The sequence below is a fragment of the Bidens hawaiensis genome, unplaced genomic scaffold, assembly GCF_021521415.1.
Source record: "Bidens hawaiensis isolate Kalapana, Puna unplaced genomic scaffold, B.hawaiensis_p1.1 tig00020750_1, whole genome shotgun sequence".
NCBI classification, from domain to species: domain Eukaryota; kingdom Viridiplantae; phylum Streptophyta; class Magnoliopsida; order Asterales; family Asteraceae; genus Bidens; species Bidens hawaiensis.
Window position 1 is genome coordinate 58,096 of NW_027493187.1, and position 26,977 is coordinate 85,072.

The 26,977-nt window shown below is 39.8% G+C and overlaps 1 pseudogene across 1 annotated transcript; it reads right to left on the reverse strand.

Annotated features, from left to right (window-relative positions):
* Window positions 1-24,651: 24,651 nt before the first annotated feature.
* Window positions 24,652-26,752, reverse strand: LOC143561618 (F-box protein At2g26850-like; annotated as a pseudogene). The gene is made up of 5 exons (XR_013140336.1): window positions 25,815-26,752; window positions 25,647-25,726; window positions 25,382-25,559; window positions 25,053-25,127; window positions 24,652-24,889 (listed from the first exon to the last, which is right to left on the reverse strand). The product of XR_013140336.1 is annotated as an F-box protein At2g26850-like (transcript).
* Between the last annotated feature and the right edge of the window lie 225 nt (window positions 26,753-26,977).

Consider the following 26,977-nt stretch of genomic DNA (forward strand, 5'->3'; position numbering starts at 1 on the left):
TAACTCGCAAAAACATTAAGTATAAATGGGGAACCAAACAACAAGAGGCATTCGATATACTTAAACAAAAACTCACCCAAGCATCTATACTTGCCTTGACAGAAGGTACTGAGGATTTTGTAGTCTTTAGTGACGCATCTCATTCCGGTTTGGGATGTGTACTAATGCAACGTAAGAAGGTGATCGCATACGCCTCTCGTTAACTCAAAGTACACGAAAAGAATTATACAACACACGATCTAGAGTTAGGCGCTGTAATATTTGCATTGAAGATTTGGAGACACTATCTCTATGGAGTTAGATTTATCGTGTACACCGATCATAAGAGTTTGAAACACATTTTTGTGCAAAAAGAGCTTAACATGCGTCAACGACGTTGGATGGAGACTCTAAATGACTACGACTGTGAGATTGTCTATCACGAAGGCAAGGCTAACGTTGTGGCTGATGCCTTAAAAATATATTTCAAACTCTTATGATCATTGTACATGATAAATCTAAAAGAGTCCGAGCGTTAAGATTAGAACTCCGCCATACCAACCATCGCGGAAGGTCATCTTGTAAAAAATGGCAAACATGCCAACAGACGGTTCAAAATTGTGAGTTTGACAAAAAAATTCAAAATGTCTAACTCTTAACATCCCGAACGGAAGAACTTGTGATAAATGAACTCCGTATGTCGTCAAGATTGACTGAACAAATTTTGTTATGGGAAATCTCAGGTTCCCAGAAATAAAATGTTCAGTATACACCGCCATCTTGTTAGCTGGAGGATTGGTAGCAATAGAGCCCTCAGCAGGGCTTTTTGGTTCCCATTCAGAGTTCAAACTGTATACATTAACAACGTCGTTATAATCCTTTTCTTTGAGATTAACGACAACCTCATGAATAGCAGGAGCACTCTTTTTATCCTTCGCCATTTAAATAAAACAGTATGCCGGATTGTACTATGAAATTTGAGTGGGGAAATCGAAAGATAAAATATAGAAGTCTCAGATCTGTTGTTATAGAGAGAAGAAGGTATAGAAGATGAGATCAAACTGGAAGCCACAAGTGGTTTATTTATACTCATCGCAATAAATACGACCGCCTGACTGTCAGAAGAGAGAGAAAAAATGGACCGTCGGATGATTGACAATCAGGCGAGAAATTCGAAAAAGTGTGGACAGGCTGTCAAAAGGCGTCATGCACGTCCCGTCAATTACCTCACAATATCTCTCTCTCCGCCACGTCACCATATTCGTCCGACTCGTAAAAATTTCAAATTTCAAAATACCTTGCAAAGATATTATCTCCCGTACAAAATAATATTCAAAAGCTAAAAAGTTTCTTTCCATTAATTGTCAAAAGATAGTTACACAAAATATGGAGAAACTATTACAAATCTAAAAAATCCTATCTATTCTAAGGATTAGGAGTAGATGTGTCCTCCGGAGGAGTATCCTCAGACGAGGCGTCCTCAGACTCATCATCTAGATAGCTCCACAGTTGTCGCATGCCATCATCGGCAGAGGCAAACTCCGGAAGCATATTTTATAGAGGAAAGACTAGGTAGTCATATTCCTTAATCCGAATATCATATTCTTGCTTAACATCAAGGCCGTGAAGCGGATGATTTTCAAAGGAATGACCAGATTGAGCATACTCCATCCCTTCATTGAAGCCTTTCACGCGGCCGGCCTGCGAGGAAGCAGTCATTAAGTTCGCAAAGCTATCATAAAGCTCAGTGCTTCCCTTAATATGCCGGATGACCTGACAAAGGAAAAAGGTAATTTATTAGCATCAAAGCATGAGGTGTGTAGCGAATAACATATGAGGAAAACTCACAGAATCAAGCCCTCATGTGAGGAACCACTGTCGATCCTGCTCGGCACATTTCGCCCTGCTCTGAAGCTCCCGCAATTCATCGGTCACTCTTTGCTTATCATTAGAAGATTCAGTGGCACGGGTCTCAACTTCTTCACAGGACTGCAGCAAAGAGTCATAAGCAGCCTGCATTTCAACAGCATTTTTATCTTTAAGCTTAGATTGCTCTTTCTGCAGCTTCAGCTCTGCTTCAAGTTCTTGGATTCGGTTGCCTTGGAGGGTTACTTGGCTTTCTAGAGCCGAATTTGCTTCAAGGGCTCGCGCCAAGTCATCCTTTTTATTTTGAGCTTCAGCCCGGGCAGCTTCAAGAACTGCATTTTGCCTCTCGCAGGCTTCTTTACACTACCGGGCAGCAGCAGCATTCCGGTCCTTTTCACCCTTAAGGGCGATTTCAGCATCGGATTGTTTCCACTTTGCCGCACTTGCTGATAAGCGAGGCTCCTCAGCTTCTTTTTTAGCATTCTCGATAGCTCGAGAAGCTTCACCTAGTTTCCCGCCCATCATTCGCCATTCGCATAAGATCTCCTGACTACAAGCCAAAGTGTTGGCCAGGGACGTAGACAAATCGGTATGAAGATCGTGGCGGGAACGCTCACGTTGGTAATCCCTTTCCCCATGTGGCACTCATTTTTTAACGAAACTCATACAAATTTCCGGGTTGGAAAACCGAGACCCATTAACAATATCCCTAGGCGGGACAAACAGATAATAGTCCTCCCCTGGGTTCGCCTCTCCATAATAATGTGAACTTGAAGTATCAAGACGAACCGAGATGGAGAATGATGGTTGAGGAACACCATGTGTCGAACTTCCTCCAACATCATGGATAGATGGTCCAAACCGGAAACTTCCTCCTACACCCGTAGTCAAAGGTGAGGAAGTAGAAAAAAATTGAGGTGGGGATTCATGGATCCTAAAACCCTCTTCGTTGACGACCGGGTTGTTCTCCTGGGAACCAGTAACGTTCCCAGCCTGAAAAAGATAGTCTAAGGAGTCGTTAACTCCTGATTGAAGATTGGACCCCTCCACATTTGTTTCAGTAGGAGGGGTAGAAGGCTTATCTTCCGTCTCCTTCTCCGGAGGAGGAGATGGTTGTTTCTCGAATGTTGGAGTTGGTGATGGTAATTTCTCCGACACATCATCCCCAACAATCGACGGGTCTGCGCAAGAAACCACGTTTAAATCACATATCAAAGCCGTGAAATTTAGAAAATGAAATACGTACCAGTCACCGTCTTCATGCGTTCCGCAAGACTAGACTGTGGCTTCTTAGGATGACGAGTCCGCTGTTTCTTAGCTGCCGGTTCGCCCTTAGTACCAGCAGCACTCGTGCTCATGTCGCTCGCCTGAAAGGACGAGAAAGTCCTCTTTTGTGCCAACTCTGCCAACAGGTGCGAGACAGATGAAATTTCAGAAGCATCATCAAAGCCTTCTTCCTCTTGGGACGAAGAATCGTCACTCGACGATAGAATGACGATTACCGCGTCAGAGGTAAACACATTAAGAGGATGAGAATTTAGAACATACGCACCTGTTTGAAAGGTAGCGTCCGAAACCACGGGCTCGGCTTGCACCTTTATCGGAAAATGGAAGTTGTCCTTAGTCTTTTCAAGGACAGGCGTATCCTTTGCATCGCGAATGCTCTACCTCGTATGTAACGATTCCGACGAAACCAGGTATACCCTAACCGGTAGACTGTAGTTACGTCATATTTAATGTCGGGTATATGAATTACCATAGTAATCATACGAGAATACATGGTTCATTGTATTGATTGTACGGGAATACATAATTCACCGTATTGAATATGCGATCAATCGATCGATAGTTATTGAAACCCGAACGAATCGAGGGTTCAATTATAGACGAGATATATGATATTTAGTGATGTTACGAAGTATTAAAACTTCAGGATAAGTGAATTAAAGCGCAGAAAAAGGATTTCGATTTAATGGTACGTTGGTACGTTAAACGAAACCTTTATTACCAAACCGAGCAAGAGACGATCGATCAAGCCGAAAAAGTTGCACAATTATTAATACTATGATGTTTTAAGTTAATAAATGTCATGGTTTAAGTTTTAAATCGGTTTTATATAAATTTCATTTTTTAGTCGAAAAACAACCGTTTTGGCCTCGTTTTAAGCCGAATTAAATGTTTAACCGAGAAACGAACTGAACCAGATTATCCAAAACATTATCCGGATTGCGGAAATCCAAATGTGTGGCTAGTATTGGAGAGGTGGGTTGTAAGGCCCCGAACCCGGTGGCCCTACTTTCGTGTCGGATTTACTCATAAACACAGTTCTTCAAATCAGAGTTTATTAAAACTTTTCGCGGAATATAAAACATCAATCATTTGTTACAAAACATTAAATCTTTTCTTTGATACCATAACACAAAACTTTATATTTAAAACATCTTTACTTCTTTCTTCAGATGCCAGCCGTTCAATCCATGCCGTGTGTCATCCTCATGCTAACTCTATAATCAGCTCACCTGCGTGCATACTAAAAGTCAGCTACGCTGAGTGAGTTCTAGTTAATCGAACTCCATACAATACATACACATACATACATATCTGTAGATACATATCCATACTTCACTAGTTACCCTTCTGTTCTACATACATACTCGCTACCATACATACATACATATCTACTATCACTAACCTTAGTCTACCGAGAGTACGTTCATAGTTCACCGTCTATACCTGTACTCAAGGTCGTGAACACGTACAAGGTTCGCAGTCCTTACCTATGTTCACCATTTATGGTACGTACAAGGTTCGCAGTCCTTCCCTATACCATAATACATCCACAACACGAACAAGGTTCGCAGTCCTTCCCTATGTTGCAACCTAACTCATAGCACGTACGAGGTTCGCAGTCCTCCCCTATGCTACAAAACCAGCACGAATAAGGTTCACAGCCCTTTCCTATGCTGACATACATCCACAACACGTACAAGGTTCGCAGTCCTTCCCTATGTTGCAACCTAACTCATAGCACGTACGAGGTTCGCAGTCCTCCCCTATGCTACAAAACCAGCACGTATAAGGTTCACAGTCCTTTCCTATGCCGCAACCTAATTCATAGCACGTACGAGGTTCGCAGTCCTCCCCTATGCTACAAATACAGCACGTATAAGGTTCACAGTCCTTTCCTATGCTGACGCCTATCTACATTTACATTTATCATCTACATCACGTATAAGGCTCGCAGTCCTTAACTACGCCATCACCTGCCGAGTCTATGTCCGACAGAAGCTAGAGGGATTTGCCATCCTAACTTACTATGTCGAATGTAGAACTCACATGCCATTCGTGTACCTATATACACATACTTACATTATAACATAAGAACACTCTAGGCATTCTTTACCTCATTCATTTAACAACCATACCCCTTGTCGTTACGTGCAATATCCGAAGATCGTTCACGCCCCGACAAGTATTCATTTGAAATATTCATACATCTTCGATATATAATATTCGTACCTTTATTTTTAACCTAACAGTACGCGCAATATCCGAAGATCGTTCGCGTACCGACAAACAATCATTCATATCTATCACACACATCACATATGACATACACTTATCACTTAGGATAAATGTATTAACAACACATCGAGTATGCACACAGCCCCGAAAACATAACAAGGAATGGGGCTAGAAACTCACCTGAACTCTGCTTCTTTCTTCTGGTAGCTGTAAATCCCCTCTTTAACTGAGCTCGGCTAACTGTACAAGTTACACGTATCAATACTCGCCTGACCTAATCTGGTGGCCTAGTATTAGCTTACTTTAACTTATCGCTTTATAATTTATTTTCTAACCAAACTTGGCTTTAGGCGAAGTTAACCCTCGGCGAACTTAGCTCTAGGCGAAGTTAAACCTTAGGCGAACTTGGCTTCAGGCGAAGTTATCCTTAGGCGAACTTAGCTTCAGGCGAAGTTAAACCTTAGGCGAACTTAGCTTCAGGCGAAGTTAAACCTTAGGCGAACTTGGCTTCAGGCGAAGTTAAACCTTAGGCGAACTTGGCTTCAGGCGAAGTTATCCTTAGGCGAACTTGGCTTCAGGCGAAGTTATCCTTAGGCGAACTTGGCCCTAGGCGAAGTTATCCTTAGGCGAAGTTACGCTTGAAGGCGAAGTTACGCTTGAAGGCGAATTTCATCAGGCGAACTTAATCTTGCAGGCGAAGTTATCGCGCTGCAGATCTGTTTGCCCATAAATCCTACGTTTCTTTGCCAAATAACTCGATTTTGTACCCACGGAATCGTATGATCGGCGCCTACAAATCCCAACCATCAAATCGGCCTAAAACCGACGTTTTAGGGGTCCGATTTGGGCAGTTTGGGTTTCGGGTCCGGTTAACCCCTCTAATCCTAACCATTTTCAGTAATATTAGCTTTGTTGGATTTGTTCTTACCTTACCAACTCAGATCTATCAACAAAATCTCGGGTCTCGGCTTCGAATCTTGATCGGTTAGAAGGTGTGTGTATGTGTGTTAGGAGTTCTAGGGTGTAGGGTGAGAATGAAGATATTTTGGGTTTAGGGGATATTTATATCCCTTAAATCCCATTCTCAATTAACCCATCTCAATTAATCCAAGTCCATAACCCACATCCATTACCCGACACTAGCCCGACCCATACCAACCTCTATTCTTTTATTTATTTCCTAATAACCCGGGTAAACTTTCTCTCTAATATTTAAGTAATATAATTAATATTATCTTGAAATTTCGGGATGTTACAAGTCTTCCCTCCTTAAAGAGGTTTCGTCCTCGAAACCTAACCTATTCCCTATAAAAGGAAAACTTCTTATATTTACACGCTTTATTGAATCGCCTTCGCTTTCTGAGTTATCCTTCTTACTCCCGACCTTGCAGCCATCGAATGGTGGTCATGTGTTTTAGCTATTTAAGGTAGCTTGTCCATGAGACCCTCGATGTACCAAGACTCGTCTCATCCTTCTAAGGGTTTCGATTAGTACTTTTAACACTATTGTCTAAAACAACATTTCATCATAACATAATAATCATTCATAACCAAACTCAATATATACACGTCACTGATAAACATAAGTTTTAAACCTTAACACAAAACAAGTTCTTAAGCAAATGTAATTTAATAAAACCATTGCATGAACAATTATCCCTTCATCAGGTGTTCCTCTCCGCAGTTTTCCCAAGTCTTTAACCTTTCGCACCTCCCGCCCCTGATTCCTTGCAATCCCTAGCCATGTGGTCAGTTTTTCCGCATTTGAAGCACTTTGGACGATCAAGGCAGTCTCGAGAGTAATGCCCACCCTTTCCGCACCGATAGCACATGTCTGTCCCAATCCTGCATTCCCCCGGGTGTACTCGCCCACACGTCTTACACGCATCCTTGTTCCTAACCTTGGCCTTCCTCTCATCAGTTGTTGTCACCATCTCGCCAGACCGCTTAGCGGAGGTAGCCCATTTCTTCTCCTTCTTTTCCCCCACCACCACATTGTCCTCAGCCAGGTCAGCATAAACCACCTCTGCAAGTTCAACAGCAGAGTCAAAAGTAGCAGGTTTATTTGCCCTGACCAACATGCGGACTTTTTGTGGCAATCCCCTCACATAACATTTGATTCTTTTGACCTCAGTGTCAACCATATCAGGCACCAACCTAGATAGTCGGTTGAATTCAGTAGTATACTCACGATGCGTCATCATACCGACCTTTAAATTCAGGAACTTCATCTCCGTCCTTTCAACCTCGGCATCTGCGCAGAACTTTTTCATCACCAACTCATTCAGATCGTCCCATCTCAACGCCTTGATCTCATCCCTAGTCTTTCTCTGCTCCACACCTTCCCACCAATACATAGCTTCTTCCTCAAATGACTGAGTAGCATAACCCACAGCTTGGTCGGGACGGCATTCGCTAATGCGGATAACCTTGTCCATAGTGGCTATCCATTGGAGAGTAGCGATTGCGTCTCCCAACCCAGTCAGCTTTGGCGGGTCGCATCATTTGAAGGACTTATAGTTGCACCCACCTTGGCCTCTTCTCCTGTCATCGACTTTCACAGACTTATCCTCACTCGAGGCCCCTCTTTCTCCTTCCCCATCCTTCCTACCATCACCACCCGCCCCTTCAGCAGTTCGTTCACGGCTTCCAGCAGATCCTTCAGGATTCAGGTTCTTCACAGCAGCAACTACAGCTTGAACAATGGCTGCTTGAACTGCAGGGCTAAGTTGAACTTCTTCGTTGTTGTTCTGGTCTCCTCCAGCTGCGCTTCCTTCATCTTCGGTGTGGGAAGCTTCTTCTACCGAGGGTTGCCGGACAAGACGAGGCCTGCCACGACGTCCAGTGCGACCCCCAGTTCCCACATCTTCTCCAGCTCCAGCCATCAGTATTCTTAAAGGGACAACACAAACATCATCACTCAAGGAACTATCTAGTACAAGGATAGCAAGGCTAACAGGTAATAACAGTGGCCAGCTGTGACTAGCTGATCACGTTGCTTTCCGTGTCCTATTCGTTTCCCTTTATGAGTCTATTTGTACTGGTTCTACTTAAGTAGTTAGTCAAATCAAACAATCAATTATTCCTATCCCTATCGTTCACATATCTTTTCTTTCTCATTAACATATATCATTTAATCATACACTTCACCTTTACTGATCTTGCTTGAGCGACACATGGCATTCTTGGACTGGCATCTTCTTTATTTTCTTACTTAAATCCCATTCTCTGTTCGAGTCTAAGCATGTAGGATGCTTAAATCTCTCGAACTTATGCTCTGATACCAACTTGTAAGGCCCCGAACCCGGTGGCCCTACTTTCTTGTCGGATTTACTCATAAACACAGTTCTTCAAATCAGAGTTTATTAAAACTTTTCGCGGAATATAAAACATCAATCATTTGTTACAAAACATTAAATCTTTTCTTTGATACCATAACACAAAACTTTATATTTAAAACATCTTTACTTCTTTCTTCAGATGCCAGCCGTTCAATCCATGCCGTGTGTCATCCTCATGCTAACTCTATAATCAGCTCACCTGCGTGCATACTAAAAGTCAGCTACGCTGAGTGAGTTCTAGTTAATCGAACTCCATACAATACATACACATACATACATATCTGTAGATACATATCCATACTTCACTAGTTACCCTTCTGTTCTACATACATACTCGCTACCATACATACATACATATCTACTATCACTAACCTCAGTCTACCGAGAGTACATTCATAGTTCACCGTCTATACCTGTACTCAAGGTCGTGAACACGTACAAGGTTCGCAGTCCTTACCTATGTTCACAATTTATGGTACGTACAAGGTTCGCAGTCCTTCTCTATACCATAATACATCCACAACACGTACAAGGTTCGCAGTCCTTCCCTATGTTGCAACCTAACTCATAGCACGTACGAGGTTCGCAGTCCTCCCCTATGCAACAAAACCAGCACGTATAAGGTTCACAGCCCTTTCCTATGCTGACATACATCCACAACACGTACAAGGTTCGCAGTCCTTCCCTATGTTGCAACCTAACTCATAGCACGTACGAGGTTCGCAGTCCTCCCCTATGCTACAAAACCAGCACGTATAAGGTTCACAGTCCTTTCCTATGCCGCAACCTAATTCATAGCACGTACGAGGTTCGCAGTCCTCCCCTATGCTACAAATACAGCACGTATAAGGTTCACAGTCCTTTCCTATGCTGACGCCTATCTACATTTACATCTATCATCTACATCACGTATAAGGCTCGCAGTCCTTAACTACGCCATCACCTGCCGAGTCAATTGTCCGACAGAAGCTAGAGGGATTTGCCATCCTAACTTACTATGTCGAACGTAGAACTCACATGCCATTCGTGTACCTATATACACATACTTACATTATAACATAAGAACACTCTAGGCATTCTTTACCTCATTCATTTAACAACCATACCCCTTGTCGTTACGTGCAATATCCGAAGATCGTTCACGCCCCGACAAGTATTCATTTGAAATATTCATACATCTTCGATATATAATATTCGTACCATTATTTTTAACCTAACAGTACGCGCAATATCCGAAGATCGTTCGCGTACCGACAAACAATCATTCATATCTATCACACACATCACATATGACATACACTTATCACTTAGGATAAATGTATTAACAACACATCGAGTATGCACACAGCCCCGAAAACATAACAAGGAATGGGGCTAGAAACTCACCTGAACTCTGCTTCTTTCTACTGGTAGCTGTAAATCCCCTCTTTAACTGAGCTCGGCTAACTGTACAAGTTACACGTATCAATACTCGCCTGACCTAATCTGGTGGCCTAGTATTAGCTTACTTTAACTTATCGCTTTATAATTTATTTTCTAACCAAACTTGGCTTTAGGCGAACTTAACCCTCGGCGAACTTAGCTCTAGGCGAAGTTAAACCTTAGGCGAACTTGGCTTCAGGCGAAGTTATCCTTAGGCGAACTTAGCTTCAGGCGAAGTTAAACCTTAGGCGAACTTAGCTTCAGGCGAAGTTAAACCTTAGGCGAACTTGGCTTCAGGCGAAGTTAAACCTTAGGCGAACTTGGCTTCAGGCGAAGTTATCCTTAGGCGAACTTGGCTTCAGGCGAAGTTATCCTTAGGCGAACTTGGCCCTAGGCGAAGTTATCCTTAGGCGAAGTTACGCTTGAAGGCGAAGTTACGCTTGAAGGCGAAGTTCATCAGGCGAACTTAATCTTGCAGGCGAAGTTATCGCGCTGCAGATCTGTTTGCCCATAAATCCTTCGTTTCTTAGCCAAATAACTCGATTTTGGTACCCACGGAATCGTATGATCGGCGCCTACAAATCCCAACCATCAAATCGGCCTAAAACCGACGTTTTAGGGGTCCGATTTGGGCAGTTTGGGTTTCGGGTCCGGTTAACCCCTCTAATCCTAACCATTTTCAGTAATATTAGCTTTGTTGGATTTGTTCTTACCTTACCAACTCAGATCTATCAACAAAATCTCGGGTCTCGGCTTCGAATCTTGATCGGTTAGAAGGTGTGTGTATGTGTGTTAGGAGTTCTAGGGTGTAGGGTGAGAATGAAGATATTTTGGGTTTAGGGGATATTTATATCCCTTAAATCCCATTCTCAATTAACCCATCTCAATTAATCCAAGTCCATAACCCACATCCATTACCCGACACTAGCCCGACCCATACCAACCTCTATTCTTTTATTTATTTCCTAATAACTCGGGTAAACTTTCTCTCTAATATTTAAGTAATATAATTAATATTATCTTGAAATTTCGGGATGTTACATGGGTCCCACCCCACCCCTCCTTAGTTCCGATCGGCCAAGGGGGGTCTTCCCCATTTCTCATTTCTTTTTTTTTTCACCAAATTATCCACATCCATCTCTTCCTCTCAAGATTATGATCCAAAACCGAGGTTTCGTAGCAAGAACAACGAGGTAAAGATCGAGTTATATTCGTTTTCATCTTCGTTTCTTGAGTTTAATTGCAAGAAAATGAGGTTTCAATGATGAAAACCGATTCTTGCATGATCAAGTGATGTATACGGGTTATACAAGGGATCTTGGTCCAAGAGAGGAGTTAAACGAACCAAGAACGAATTTTTACGGTTTAAATCTTTGTTTTTGAATCATAACCGAAACTATTGTGTAAGAGTCTTGATCGTGAGTGTAACTTTCTTGGTATTGTGGTATGTTGTTTGTAGGCTCTGTGTTTAGTGGTAGATAAGGCGGAAAGACGAGTTTGTAGCTTGTAGTGGCGGAAAACGAAAGGTATATTCGGTTTATGTCGGTGTATGTGTTTTTGGACAGATTGTTGGTCGTTTAGAGTTAGGTCATGAAATTTTACAGGGATGTTCTACACATGAAAATAAGAGTTCTGTGAATTTTTGGATAAAGGATGAATATTTGGTGAATTTAATGCTCGGTTTTGGCCAAAAATGGTGAAAAATAGTTAAATATCATGAAAAATTCTGGAAAATTGCAGATAAGCTTTTCATATCATGTATAAGTCACACACAAAATTTGAGGTCCGTTGGAGGAGTCTAAGTAGGCTTTTCGGTTAAACGAGTTCTAGGAATTTCTAGCTCGGTTTTAGTAAAAAGGGCATGTAAAAGTAGATTTCGGTTCTGGAAAAATTACAGGGGACTATGTGGATGGCAGGGGACATCCAGGAAAAATTTGGGATTTTTCTAAGGTCGTTTGGTATTTACGACATATTTAGTGTTTAAATGGTGTTTAAAAATATATAAATAAATTTTAAATATAAAATTTATTCTGGAAATATTGCTATAAATTTCCCCACTGTCAAAATGTTATTTGTGCAAAATTTAAGATCCGAGGTTAAACGGATAATTAATTGTGCTAATTATCAAACTTTTAAGGTTAAAACGCGTAAACCGGTGAAGTTCGCTTAAGCGAGCTGACTGGTGTATAAAAACCCTTAAAATGAACTATTTTCATATAAATGAGTTAAACAAGTATAAATAAATCATTCGAAAGTAATTCGGATGATTTGAGTAATTTTAACCTATTTTAACAGTTTCCGGTACGCTAAAGACGGAAACGGGTCCCGCGGCCAAACGGGGCGTCTAAACCGAGCTCAAATTTCACTACTTTACTTAAACTATCAAGTCAACGACTATTTTCGGGTCGTGTGTGACCAAACTCATTTTTGAAACATAAAAACGAATAACCGTGCTAGACACGCAAAACGAGAAAAACGACTAATAGTAATTGTGACCATGGAACTCTAAACGACATCACAATCTGAGTCCGGAGAAGTGTTTCTGGGTTAACATTGCCCCCGGAACAGGTACAGTACTGGGTTAACGGTGTCCCCAGATGTACCAATTGATAAGATTAAAGATTATATAAACAATAATTGTATAGTAATGATCGTAGGGATCATATTACAGATTGGACGGGTTAACTGATATTGATTGTTGTTACCTGCTTGCATGTGCTAAGGTGAGTTTCACGAGCCCCTTTTTATTGAATTGTTTTAAATATTTTCCCGGGGCGGAAAGCATGTTTTTATCAAAGTGTTTAAGTACATGCCGATCGCATGGAAATGAATGTATTTATATAATGTTTATTGTACGGGAATCGTACGGTAATGTATTAAGATGGTAATGGTCTGAGTTGCTAATATTGTAAGGCCTGAAACAGTGTTCTGGGTTAACAGTGTCCCCAGAGGTTATTAAATGTATTTCTGGGTTAACAGTGTCCCCAGAGGTTATTAAATGTATTTCTGGGTTAACAGTTTCCCCAGAGGGTATTAAATGTGTTTCTGGGTTAACAGTGTCCCCAGAGGTTATTAAATGTGTTTCTGGGTTAACAGTGTCCCCAGAGGTTATTGGATGTGTTTCTGGGTTAACAGTGTCCCCGGAGTGAGTACAGTACTGGGTTAACAGTGTCCACAGATAATATTATATTATGATATGGATTTATAATGGTTTACTAAAATTGTGAAACTCACCAACTATTCGTAGTTGACCCGTTTTCTCACATGCTTTTCAGGTACAATTTAGATGAAGTGATTGCTTACGTGCTAAGTGCTTGATGTGTGTAAGATTTGTGTGCGGGATGTTAGGATACATTATAACAGATAGAATTATGTATCGTATTGTAAGATGTGTGTACCACCTAGACGGTAATGAAATACAAGATAATGTAATCTGAAGTATATTAATGCATTCAGTTTTCTTTATAAACAATGTGGTTGATATCAGAGGTGTCTGTTGCATCCCGTTTACGTTTCCGCTGCGGTTGCGGGATGTTACAGAACTTGGTATCAGAGCCATTGGTTATAACCAGTAGCTCAAGTAAAATAGGATTTAAATATCAACTAATAACATATAGTGACGAGAGCTGGATGAACTTGGATGGACAAGTGAGTTATTATGGTCCGGAACATAATAACAGACTTGGCCGCACGAGGGAATTCAGGGGAAGTCACGGGGTACGTTAATAGGTAAAAATGGCAACATATGTGTAAAGTATATAATATTATTTATACGTGCTAATGTGTATATATATATATATGTACATACCTTGTGGGTACATGTATTGAGAAATGGGACCCGGATAAGGAACCGGGTAAGGAAATAATAAAAAGTACCGAGGATGCTGAAATTTCTAGAGCATCGGTTGATGATGAGTCTGATTTATCGGGTCATAATTATGATAGTACCAAGTTAGATCTCCCGTTTGACATTAACCAGAAATATCTAGTAACCATCCCTCCCAACTGAAATTGATAAATCCCCTACCCTACCAATACCGGTACCGTATATTCTAATAACCCCAGATGTTCACCTGAACCGTCGACCCTCACGTATGGACAGACCTGTACCTGAACCCATCCTTGTTCCATAAAAATAAAAATAAAATAATAATAATAAAATGGATAATAAATGAGCTGATAAAAATAATATATAGAAATATATATATATAAGTATTGCTCACTCTCCAACCTATGAGACATACCACCTCCAGATCAAGAATTACTGATTTTAGCAAACTTAGAACGCCTGAGGACATTGGCTGAGCAAGTGATAGAGTTTCCCATAATAGTAATTAATAATATTTGAAATCAACCCATGTAGCACGATTACCTTGAACCTTGCAACTCCCTATGTTAACTTTACATCCGTTAGATGCCTATACCCATGTATACTCAAATAGAATGATTACCCATACACAAAGAAGTGTTGGAATCATTATAGCATAGTTGGTTGTTCGTTCGTAGGTGGTATACTGTGTATGCCGGATATACGAATAAACACGGATATTATAACTCCGTGTTATGTAATCGTTTGGTGCTCACGGTGAGCATGTATCGGTTATGCTGACATGTAGAAGGATATTGAAATCATGAATATTAAACATTGATTTTTGTTGAGAAAGATCTATATGTCGGATGGTGACAAGGGTTATGAACCATATTTAGACGTTAACCGACGTCAGGTTAAGCTTATATGTTATTATATTTGTGGGACATATATACTAGATGCCGGTATGTGTAATATATATGATAATATTTGGTGTGTATGTGTACCTGATGTTATGATTGAGCTGGTAACGAGTTATATGGTGAGATTAGTAGTGATTACTGCGTACGGGATGAGTACGGCAGAATGACATAAAAAGAGTAACTCCAATGATGGAGATTGATATGATTCAGTTGATTGCTCAAGGATAGCAGATGATGATACCGAATGTTGTATCACAGATCACTGCTAGTGTTGATGCAAATGTGATCGCAGAATTATAGATCGAGCAATCACGTGAATATGAATATTTCAATTCTTAGTGGTATTACTAAGAATGATAATGTCCCACCGAATACTATTATGACTACAAGTATTAGTTATAAACTAAACATGAATAGTAGTCGTAATGAATTAGATCCGGTATGAAGGATATGTTTGTTGGTTATGTTAAGGAAATTATTAATAGTTTACTGATGGTAAAGGGAGGAATAGATTAGCGAGTGGATAGAAAAGATCGAAATGGTTAAGGATATTGGTAAGAGTCTAAAACATTGTGTAGTGAAATATGCTACAGATATGTTGGTAGATTATGTTGTGTCGTGATGGAACACGATGGTACAAAATTATAGTTAGAAAATTTTTACTCAGATGATATGGTTAGAATTTAAAATTCTTGTGCTAGAGCACTTTTATTCGAGTAAATAAGTTCAGAGATTGGAAACTGAGCTATGAAAGGTAGAAATGTTGTGTGCTGATCACTTGGAACACGCTAATCGTTTGAATGAATTGTCATGTCTGGTAACATGGCTAATTACTTCTGAAACTAAGCGAAGTGAGCGCAATATTGGGGACTTAACTCCATCGATAAAGAGTATAGTCAATCCTGTAAAATATACAACCTTTGAAAGGGTTGTGTCGCAAGCCAGCATTGATATATTTTACCCTATGGGAAGTGGACTGGAAGGACGTTAGGTGAGACGTCGAGTAATAAAGAAGAGAAATGATAAAGGAAGAAGAATGTCGAGTGATAGTAGGCCACGGGTGTGGTAAAGATGGACGTAATGCCCCATTTGTAGAATCAATTGAAGCCATGTGAACCGGCAACCCCAACCCATTCATGTACAACCACTCCGAACCCAACAACTTCAATAACAATCCATCCGAAGAAATCAAATTATGCCAAACAGTTGTACTTGCTATGAATGTGGCAGTACAGAACGTTTCAAGAGAGATTGCCCAAAGTTGAACCAAGGTGTCGTGGAAGATGAACCTCATGACAAGCATCAACCTCTGATCAAGCAAGGAGCCTTGCTTTTGTGAGTAATTCAAATAAAGCACGTCATGATCCAAAAGTGGTATTAAGTACGTTGTAGTTTTAAATCAATAGGCTTCAGTGATATTTTTACGGTCGTCGATAGAAGTTAGTTCCTGCTAACCTCCTACCCTTTGGAAAGATACCGATTAGTGAAACTATAGAACCCTATACTGTAGAATCGCTAACGGTAAATCCCTGATGGTTAACTAAATTATACGGAATTGTCCTATTATTCTGAACGATTAACCTTTCCTTATTGACCTACGACCAGTAAAGCAAAGAAGTTTTGACGTAATAGTTAGCATGGATTGGCTAACTCAACATGAAGCAGAAATCAAATATGAAAAGAAGATGATTAGAAGCTCTCTTTCGGACGATGAAGCGATTAAATACAGAGAAAAGTGTACGGTATTATGTTGCCACTCAAATCTCATCTTGAGATGTTATAATATTTACGACAAGAAGACGTGGTGTATTTAACAAACGTGATTGCCAAAGTATTTAAAAGAAAACATATAGAAGATATCCCGGTGGTACGCAAATTTCCACAAGTTTTCCCAGAAGAACTCCCTGGATTACCGCCAACCCAAAAGGTCGAATTCAGAATCGATTTAATGTCTCAAGCTGGCCCTGTTGCTAAAGCACCCTACCGACTTGCACCGTCCGAGATGCAAGAATTATCCAATCAGTTACAAGAATTGTTGGATAAGATTTTATACGACCTAGTTAGTCACCATGGGGTGCACCAGTTTTAATTGGGAAATGAAGGACGGAAGTGTTAGGATATGTGTTGATTAGGGAGAATTGAATAAAGTGACGATCAAGAATAGGTATTCACTTCTTCGAAGTAAATGATCTGTTTAACCAACTGCAAAGGGCGATTTATCATTAGAAAATTTATCTTATATATAGTTATCACCAAATGAAAAATCCAAGAGGAGGACGTTGCAGCAACAGCGTTGCGGACTCGCTACGGCCATTATGAATTCTTATTCATGCCGTTCGGGTTAACAAATGCGCATGCAGTATTCATGGAACTCATGAATCGAGTCTGTAAACCTTACTTTGACAAATTTGTCATAGCATTCATTGATGATATTTTGATATATTTGCAACGTAAAGAAGAGCACGAACGACGATTAAGGAAAATTGTGGAAGTGTTAAAACAAGAAGAGCTATACGCGAAGTTTTCAAAATGTGATTTTGAATAAAGAAGGCATAATCCCTTGGTCATGTTGTAAAGCAACAAAGATTTCACAAAGATCCAAATAAGATAGAAACCATTAAAATTGTGCCAAGCGCCGATTTTAAGTCTCCCCGATGGAGACGATGGTTTTGTCGCGTATTGTGACGCATCGCCTAAAGGGTTAGGATGCGTGTTGACGCAGTATATTAAGGTTATAGCCTATGCTTCCCGACAGTTAAAAGTACACGAGTAAAATTACACTACTCATGACTTAGAACTGGGAGCGGTTATCTACGCACTTAAAATGTGGAGACATTGTCTCTACGATACGAAGTGCACCATCTTCACCGATCATAAAAGTTTGCAGCACATATTTGATCAGAAGGAACTGAATATGAGGCAACGAAGATGGGCCGAGTTGTTAAGCGATTATGACTGTGACATCCGTTATCACCCTGGCAAGGCTAGCGTCGTAGCCGATGCCATGAGTAAGAAAGATCGGGTTAAGCCATTGCGAGTGCGAGTGCTGGGGATGATAGTCAAGTCGAACCTTCGAACCTGATTCGAGTCGCTCAACGTGAGGCGTTGAAAGAGGAACAATTGGAAAAGAAGGAACCTTACGGCAATGAGAAGGATTTCGAACAGCGCGTGGACGAAATTCTCTACTTCAAAAATCGGGTTTGGATCCCGACCCTCCATGACCTTCGTGAATTAATCATTGACGAAGCGCATAGATCGAAATAATCCATACATCCGGGATCGGATTTGACTATTGATGATACGGATATCTGAAAGGATTTTTATTAATGGTCGAGTTTGGAGAAAGATATGGTTACGTGTGTTGGTGAATATTGAGTTATGCAAGAGATAAGGCTGCACACCGAAAACCCTAGGGAACGCCACAACGACAGAAAAATTCGCCAATGATAGTGGGAATAAATTACAATGGATTTCGGGACGCAAATTCCCATGATATATCAAAGGCATGAGGTAAATTAGGTAATCGCGGATCGATTAACCAGTCCTCGCATTTCATTCCAATCTATGACGGTTACCACAATGAATTCTCGCCCAAACTCCTGATGGTGAAGGGGTATCTCGTCGTGGAGTACCATTTTCAATTACCTCAAATCGAAAAGGGGCGTCACTCAAGCCATAATATTTGGATTGATTTGAGAATCAACCAATTGGATTTATAATAGATAAGCTGAAAGCAGCGCGAGATTGGCAAAGAATTTATGCCAACATTCAAAGGAAACCATTGTCACTGAATAGAGGTGACAAGGCATTTTAAGGCATCACCTTAGAGAGATGTGATATGAGGTTTGGCAAAACCGAAAATAGCTTCTTAATATATTGGACCCCATGAGAACTATCTCCATGGTTGATCATTTAGTTTATCGATTAAAGTACTCCAGGGGCTAAGTACTATACATGATATTTTGCCATGTATACTGATTGAAAAGTGCTTAAGCGATGAGGCAACGAAAGTACTAGTAATAGAGGTACTCATAGAAGACATGTTTGATATCATAACTAATTCCGTAGAGATAGTAGACGGGAAAACTAAACAGTTTGGACATACCAAGCTTTATTAATTAAGATTAAGTGGAATTCACAGCGAGGACCAAATTATACTTGGTAACGCGAGGGTGAATTCTGAAAGAAAAACCCCCACCTTTCTCTCGAAAGGGGATAGTGGGCGTGTAAAATTTCGAGGACGAAATTTCTTAATGGGGGGAGAATGTAACGATTCCGACGAAACCAGGTATACCCTAACTGGTAGACTGTAGTTACGTCATATTTAATGTCGGGTATATGAATTACCATAGTAATCATACGAGAATACATGGTTCATTGTATTGATTGTACGGGAATACATAATTCACCGTATTGAATATGCGATCAATCGATCGATAGTTATTGAAACCCGAATGAATCGAGGGTTCAATTATAGACGAGATATATGATATTTAGTGATGTTACGAAGTATTAAAACTTCGGGATAAGTGAATTAAAGCGCAGAAAAAGGATTTCGATTTAATGGTACGTCGGTACGTTAAACGAAACCTTTATTACCAAACCGAGCAAGAGACGATCGATCAAGCCGAAAAAGATGCACAATTATTAATACTATGATGTTTTAAGTTAATAAATGTCATGGTTTAAGTTTTAAATCGGTTTTATATAAATTTCATTTTTTAGCCGAAAAACAACCGTTTTGGCCTCGTTTTAAGCCGAATTAAACGTTTAACCGAGAAACGAACTGAACCAGATTATCCAAAACATTATCCGGATTGCGGAAATCCAAATGTGTGGCTAGTATTGGAGAGGTGGGTCCCACCCCACCCCTCCTTAGTTCCGATCGGCCAAGGGGGGTCTTCCCCATTTCTCATTTCTTTTTTTTTCACCAAATTATCCACATCCATCTCTTCCTCTCAAGATTATGATCCAAAACCGAGGTTTCGTAGCAAGAACAACGAGGTAAAGATCGAGTTATATTCGTTTTCATCTTCGTTTCTTGAGTTTAATTGCAAGAAAATGAGGTTTCAATGATGAAAACCGATTCTTGCATGATCAAGTGATGTATACGGGTTATACAAGGGATCTTGGTCCAAGAGAGGAGTTAAACGAACCAAGAACGAATTTTTACGGTTTAAATCTTTGTTTTTGAATCATAACCGAAACTATCGTGTAAGAGGCTTGATCGTGAGTGTAACTTGCTTGGTATTGTGGTATGTTGTTTGTAGGCTCTGTGTTTAGTGGTAGATAAGGCGGAAAGACGAGTTTGTAGCTTGTAGTGGCGGAAAACGAAAGGTATATTCGGTTTATGTCGGTGTATGTGTTTTTGGACAGATTGTTGGTCGTTTAGAGTTAGGTCATGAAATTTTACAGGGATGTTCTACACATGAAAATAAGAGTTCTGTGAATTTTTGGATAAAGGATGAATATTTGGTGAATTTAATGCTCGGTTTTGGCCAAAAATGGTGAAAAATAGTTAAATATCATGAAAAATTCTGAAAAATTACAGATAAGCTTTTCATATCATGTATAAGTCACACACAAAATTTGAGGTCCGTTGGAGGAGTCTAAGTAGGCTTTCGGTTAAACGAGTTCTAGGAATTTCTAGCTCGGTTTTAGTAAAAAGGGCATGTAAAAGTAGATTTTGATTCTGGAAAAATTACAGGGGACTATGTAGATGGCAGGGGACATCCAGGAAAAATTTGGGATTTTTCTAAGGTCGTTTGGTATTTACGACATATTTAGTGTTTAAATGGTGTTTAAAAATAGATAAATAAATTTTAAATATAAAATTTAATTCTGGAAATATTGCTATAAATTTCCCCACTGTCAAAATGTTATTTGTGCAAAATTTCAAGATCCGAGGTTAAACGGATAATTAATTGTGCTAATTATCAAACTTTTAAGGTTAAAACGCGTAAACCGGTGAAGTTCGCTTAAGCGAGCAGACTGGTGTATAAAAACCCTAAAAATGAACCATTTTCATATAAATGAGTTAAACAAGTATAAATAAATCATCCGAAAATAATTCGGATGATTTGAGTAATTTTAACCTATTTTAACAGTTTCCGGTACGCTAAAGACGGAAACGGGTCCCGCGGCCAAACGGGGCGTCTAAACCGAGCTCAAATTTCACAACTTTACTTAAACTATCAAGTCAACGACTATTTTTGGGTCGTGTGTGACCAAACTCATTTTTGAAACATAAAAACGAATAACCGTGCTAGACACGCAAAACGAGAAAAACGACTAATAGTAATTGTGACCATGGAACTCTAAACGACATCACAATCTGAGTCCGGAGAAGTGTTTCTGGGTTAACATTGCCCCCGGAACAGGTACAGTACTGGGTTAACGGTGTCCCCAGATGTACCAATTGATAAGATTAAAGATTATATAAACAATAATTGTATAGTAATGATCGTAGGGATCATATTACAGATTGGACGGGTTAACTGATATTGATTGTTGTTACCTGCTTGCATGTGCTAAAATGAGTTTCACGAGCCCCTTTTTATTGAATTGTTTTAAATATTTTCCCGGGGCGGAAAGCATGTTTTTATCAAAGTGTTTAAGTACATGCCGATCGCATGGAAATGAATGTATTTATATAATGTTTATTGTACGGGAATCGTACGGTAATGTATTAAGATGGTAATTGTCTGAGTTGCTAATATTGTAAGGCCCGAAACAGTGTTCTGGGTTAACAGTGTCCCCAGAGGTTATTAAATGTATTTCTGGGTTAACAGTGTCCCCAGAGGGTATTAAATGTGTTTCTGGGTTAACAGTGTCCCCAGAGGTTATTAAATGTGTTTCTGGGTTAACAGTGTCCCCAGAGGTTATTGGATGTGTTTCTGGGTTAACAGTGTCCCCGGAGTGAGTACAGTACTGGGTTAACAGTGTCCCCAGATAATATTATATTATGATATGGATTTATAATGGTTTACTAAAATTGTGAAACTCACCAACTATTCGTAGTTGACCCGTTTTCTCACATGCTTTTCAGGTACAATTTAGATGAAGTGATTGCTTACGTGCTAAGTGCTTGATGTGTGTAAGATTTGTGTGCGGGATGTTAGGATACATTATAACAGATAGAATTATGTATCGTATTGTAAGATGTGTGTACCACCTAGACGGTAATGAAATACAAGATAATGTAATCTGAAGTATATTAATGCATTCAGTTTTCTTTATAAACAATGTGGTTGATATCAGAGGTGTCTGTTGCATCCCGTTTACGTTTCCGCTGCGGTTGCAGGGTGTTACATCGTACAACCTCTATCGTCAAATAGAGCATTCAACATAGGACCAGGACCTAAAAAGAGGAACAAAAAAAATCAATCATATAATTCTCTTATAAATTTAAAGGGAAGAAAAGCAACTTACGATCATCCAGGCTAATGAACACAGGTTCCAAATTTGGAGATGGCCATAGACGGCTCATACCAGCCCATACGAGGGCTTCCTCGGGAAGCGCTCGCATCGGGGTGGGCTGGGAAACCAAGATGCGGAACCACTTTTGTCCCTCATGAGCAGCTGTGACGATGGTAGGGAGTGCCTCGTTAGCCGGACGTCGGACCATGGTTTCCGGTACGACGTCCTCAGAAATCCAGAAAAATTTGTTTCGCCAGTCCCTAGAACCTTCTTCAGTTTCATGGCCTATACCTCAGTCGGCTGTCGCATGACACGTAAACCACCCACCTCGATTGACCATTCGGTAAAAAATAGCGAATTGATCAAGGCAGGGTATCATCTCGTGTGCCGTACACACGAATTCGTAGCGACGAATTCGCATAACGACACGAGGATGCAACTGGGACAAATGTATCCCATATCCACTCAATACTTTCATAAAAACTTTGTAATGGGAAAACGAAAATTCCCATAAACAAAGTAATCGGCATACACAGCCATCTTGCCAGGAGGTGGCCGACTAGCTATGGATCCAGCAGAGGGGAAATCTAGCCCCCGCGCCGGTGGAATACTGTAGGTATTGATCAATTTTTCATACTCAGATGGATTCCATTGAACCTCTATCTCGTCAATATCAGGTTGACTAGCCATTGTCTCATAAAAGAAACAAAGAACAAATGAAGCAGTTGTAAGAAGAAATTGGGCAGTTAATCGAAAGCTTCAGAGAGAAAAAGAAGAAGATATTCAGAGATCAAGGGCGATAAAACTTCGAAAGGAAGTTAACCTTCACTATTTATACACATCACAATTAAAGCGATGGGATATGAACTGTGGAAAGAGAACATAGGAATCCAATCAATAGACGCCACGTCACGCTGGAAATTCGTAAAAGCAAAAATGTGAACAGTCGAGTACAGTGACAGCTGGCATAAACGTCATATCTACTGTCACACGCGCCTGCAAGCTGTCACCATGTACTGTTGAATGGTTATCCAATACAAAATATCATCACCACAACTTGCAAATTTCAGAAAAATTCCCAAAAACACCCTTAAGTTCAAAATTTCACCCGCATAAAGTACTTCATGCAGAAGAAACACTGAACTGGGGGGACTTGTAGAGGTAGGGTACTAAAAAGACTCAAATACCCTTAAGTACTACCAGCGGGTCAGTTGAGGGTCCCTCATAGAGCACCCGCGGGACATATGGATCACCCGCTTAACCATTTAAGGAAGAAACATCCTCATGACGCATGCGGAAGCATCCTGGCATCCTCAGAAGTCATCCGCAAGACGGAGTATTCGTCCGTATAAATGACCAAGAGGTAATGCCCCGGGACAACTGTCAGTAACTAATTATCTTCTAGAAGATTTACCAAGATGCTTTCTTGGGCAATACGTGATCTCTCGCCCAGTAAATAAAGGACACCTGGCAAAGCCGTTATAACCGTGCACATCGCCAGGGTTGTCTATCATCCTATCCCGTGAGGACACGTGTCCATGTTGTTATACATGCACATGAAACGTATAAATGAACCTATCATTTGGGGGACACGTGTCCAGGTGGTTACGAGAGCATCTTCTGAAAAGGACAATTGGCCCAATCATCTTTCCACATCCTTCGGCTATAAATACCGTCTCAACTATCATGAGGTATTCATTCACTCCCAATGTACTCTTACTATTTATTTAAGTACTTTATCTTCGTCGGAATTGTACTTATTCTCACGCCGGAGGGTGGTTACGGGAAGACCCCCCCTCTTGTCCTTCCCGTAACGAGCTCATGGTGTCTGTTTTGCAGGTTCACGTCACTAGACTTTCGGGAATTGAACTTATATCATGCTGGTTGTTATCCATATCCTACCCTGTTGACTCATTGGATCTAAGACCCGTCAAGGGGAGTAGATCCGTGTTTCTTCAGTATCCCCCAATATCTCCAGGTACTGTTTCATCTCCAGCCAGATTTTGCTTCCACTATAATCTTCTCTCTGAAATTTATTGATTCTTGTCTCAAATAATTTTGATAGTGATCACCAAATGAGTCTTAATTGGTAGTGATCACCACTCAGTGTGTCATTAGCGATCACCATAACATGATCATTCTAATAAGGTAGAGAGATAACCTATATATGTGTCTCCTTGGTTAAAGGTTAGAAGAGATCACCAATGATCATCTCACTAGCTAGTGATAACTTGTACATACTTTACACCATATTTCTACACCTACTTTAACAAAGCAACAACATCATGTTGAGGAGGTAAATGAAGTTGTATAAATATATCCCAACCAAAATATTAGTTTATATCACATTTGGGGTGATACCCATTTCTCCAGTTAGTCCTACAAAAAGATATTATAACCTCTACTTGCTATGCTTAGTTATTCTAATATATCATTCGGCCAAAATCGCTGCCACATACAGATCTCATCCTTGTTATATAGTTTTTTAATTCCTCCATAAAACCCCTCTACCTCGTTTCCTTCTTCACGGTGTTCTTTCCTGTTGATCGTCATATGCCTCCATCGCGAACCAGGTGCATACTGCTTGAACTCCAGCATCACCATAGCTGTCACAGAATCATTTTTTTATTAACGAGCTGTTTTGGTCTCTTTCGCTTTATAGCTGGATTTTAAATTTGACCTATTTGAGATAAAACATAAACACATATTGTTTAATTGAGACAAATTTACAACTAAAATATTTTGGAAGGAAAATGAAGATCTACTCACCGCTTTCATGGCACCTGCAGTAAGTGTCATTAGCATCACATGATTCTAAGTGCTCTATAACACCATACCACCAACCTGCAAAAAGATTTCGTTCAAATTCCTTATATCTTTTCCAAATATATTGAGTTTAATTTCAATAATACTTCAAAAATAAAAATAAAAATAAAGGGTTGAAAACACTTGATTACATTATGGATGACTTGTAACCAATATGATACATTTTTAGGATTGCAATTTCTAAGATATCTAATCATGTATGACGTATTAAGCATAAAGATAAGAGAAATCTTGAAAGTATAAATAATTTCATCAGCATAATAATAACACACCGTAAGGAAACTGTTTGTTTCTTCTCCATTGAATCTCAATGTGATCTTTGGTCTCAGTTCATTCAAACATGTTGAAGCATGAAGATCATGTGGTGAATTATCAACAGGAGCTTCCCTTAGCCTATCCCATGTCACCTCGCTCTCTGATGCCACCGCCCTTGGTCCTTGCGGCGGATATCTGCTCCACCGAATCAAAACATCATCAAATCTTACTACGTTCTGTTTCTATATGCAGATATTTATAAATATTGTTATTAAGCTCTACCTAGCCTCAAAAGTATCGGTTTGAGAATCATAACTGAGCTCTGCATCATAGCATGACATCAAAAACCCAACATGCCCGTTCTGTAAAAGCAAGAAATTTAACATATCCCGTATATTATCATTGGTATAATTAACGATATTTCGGTTATAAACAGAAAGATGATGATACCTCACGGTTAAAAATCTGAGCAGGAAACCAGAACCTCCCGGTCTCAAGGGCTCGGTAACATGACACAATCGAGCAAGTGTCCGGTGGCTGAATAGGTTTCCTTTCGTCATTAAACTAAAACATCATGACAGGCCAAAGTTTAGACAAAAAGCCTCTACTTTCCGCACCATCAAGACCGTGTTTTTGAGACGCAACACGCAACATCCACTCTTTTTGGGCAACTGAGCCAATAAGTCTACCCCATCTTTGCTTCATATGTTGTTTCCAAAGGTAATCAGTCAAACAAATGTTTCTACAGTAAGTGGAAACACAAGCCATTTTACACAGATCAGCAGGCTCAAGCTTTTCAAGAATGGTTTCTAATGCCAAATCAGGCAAATCCAACAGCCTTGACTCTGATATTGTATTGGTTTCAACATTCTCTATCTTTGTGTTCAACTTGCTGTAACATCTTCTTTTGGCCTTGGATTCCATATTTGAGCTGAAGTATACAGAGAATGCATTGTTTAAGGATTTAACATATGGAATCAGGATTGAAAAATCTTCCAAGAATTGGAAAGAAAGTTGTTTGATGGAAAGAGAGTATTTATAAAGAAGATGAAAGCTAGGACGGTAACAAAGTAGATCAACATTCTGAAACCCTTAAAAAAACTGTTGTTTTTTTTTTCTTTTTAAATGATTGGGTTTTTTCCTTCTTTCTTGAAGGTTTCAGATGAAGCCCACCAAACCCGAGGTGGGCTTCGTCTTCTCAAACAAGAAAGATTTACAAATGGAGAAACAAAATCCTTCCTTTTTTCAAATCAACCAAACAAGATTGATCAAATATGGAATGAAACCGAATCAAGGCGATCGAAATTGTTCTGAAATTGGGTGTCATTCAACAACTAAAGCATAAAAATTTATATAAAAATGAGCAATAATATTAATGGGATGACCTTTTTTATATGGATCAAACAAGATTGATCAAATATGGAATGAAACCGAATCAAGGCGATTGAAATTGTACCGAAATTGGGTGTCATTCAACAACTAAAGCATAAAAATTTATAAAAAAATGAGCAATAATATTAATGGGATGATCTTTTTTATATGGATCAAACTCAGAGAAAAATAATATAGGAGATTGGTGATGAGGGAGATTAATTTTATAAACAAACCATATT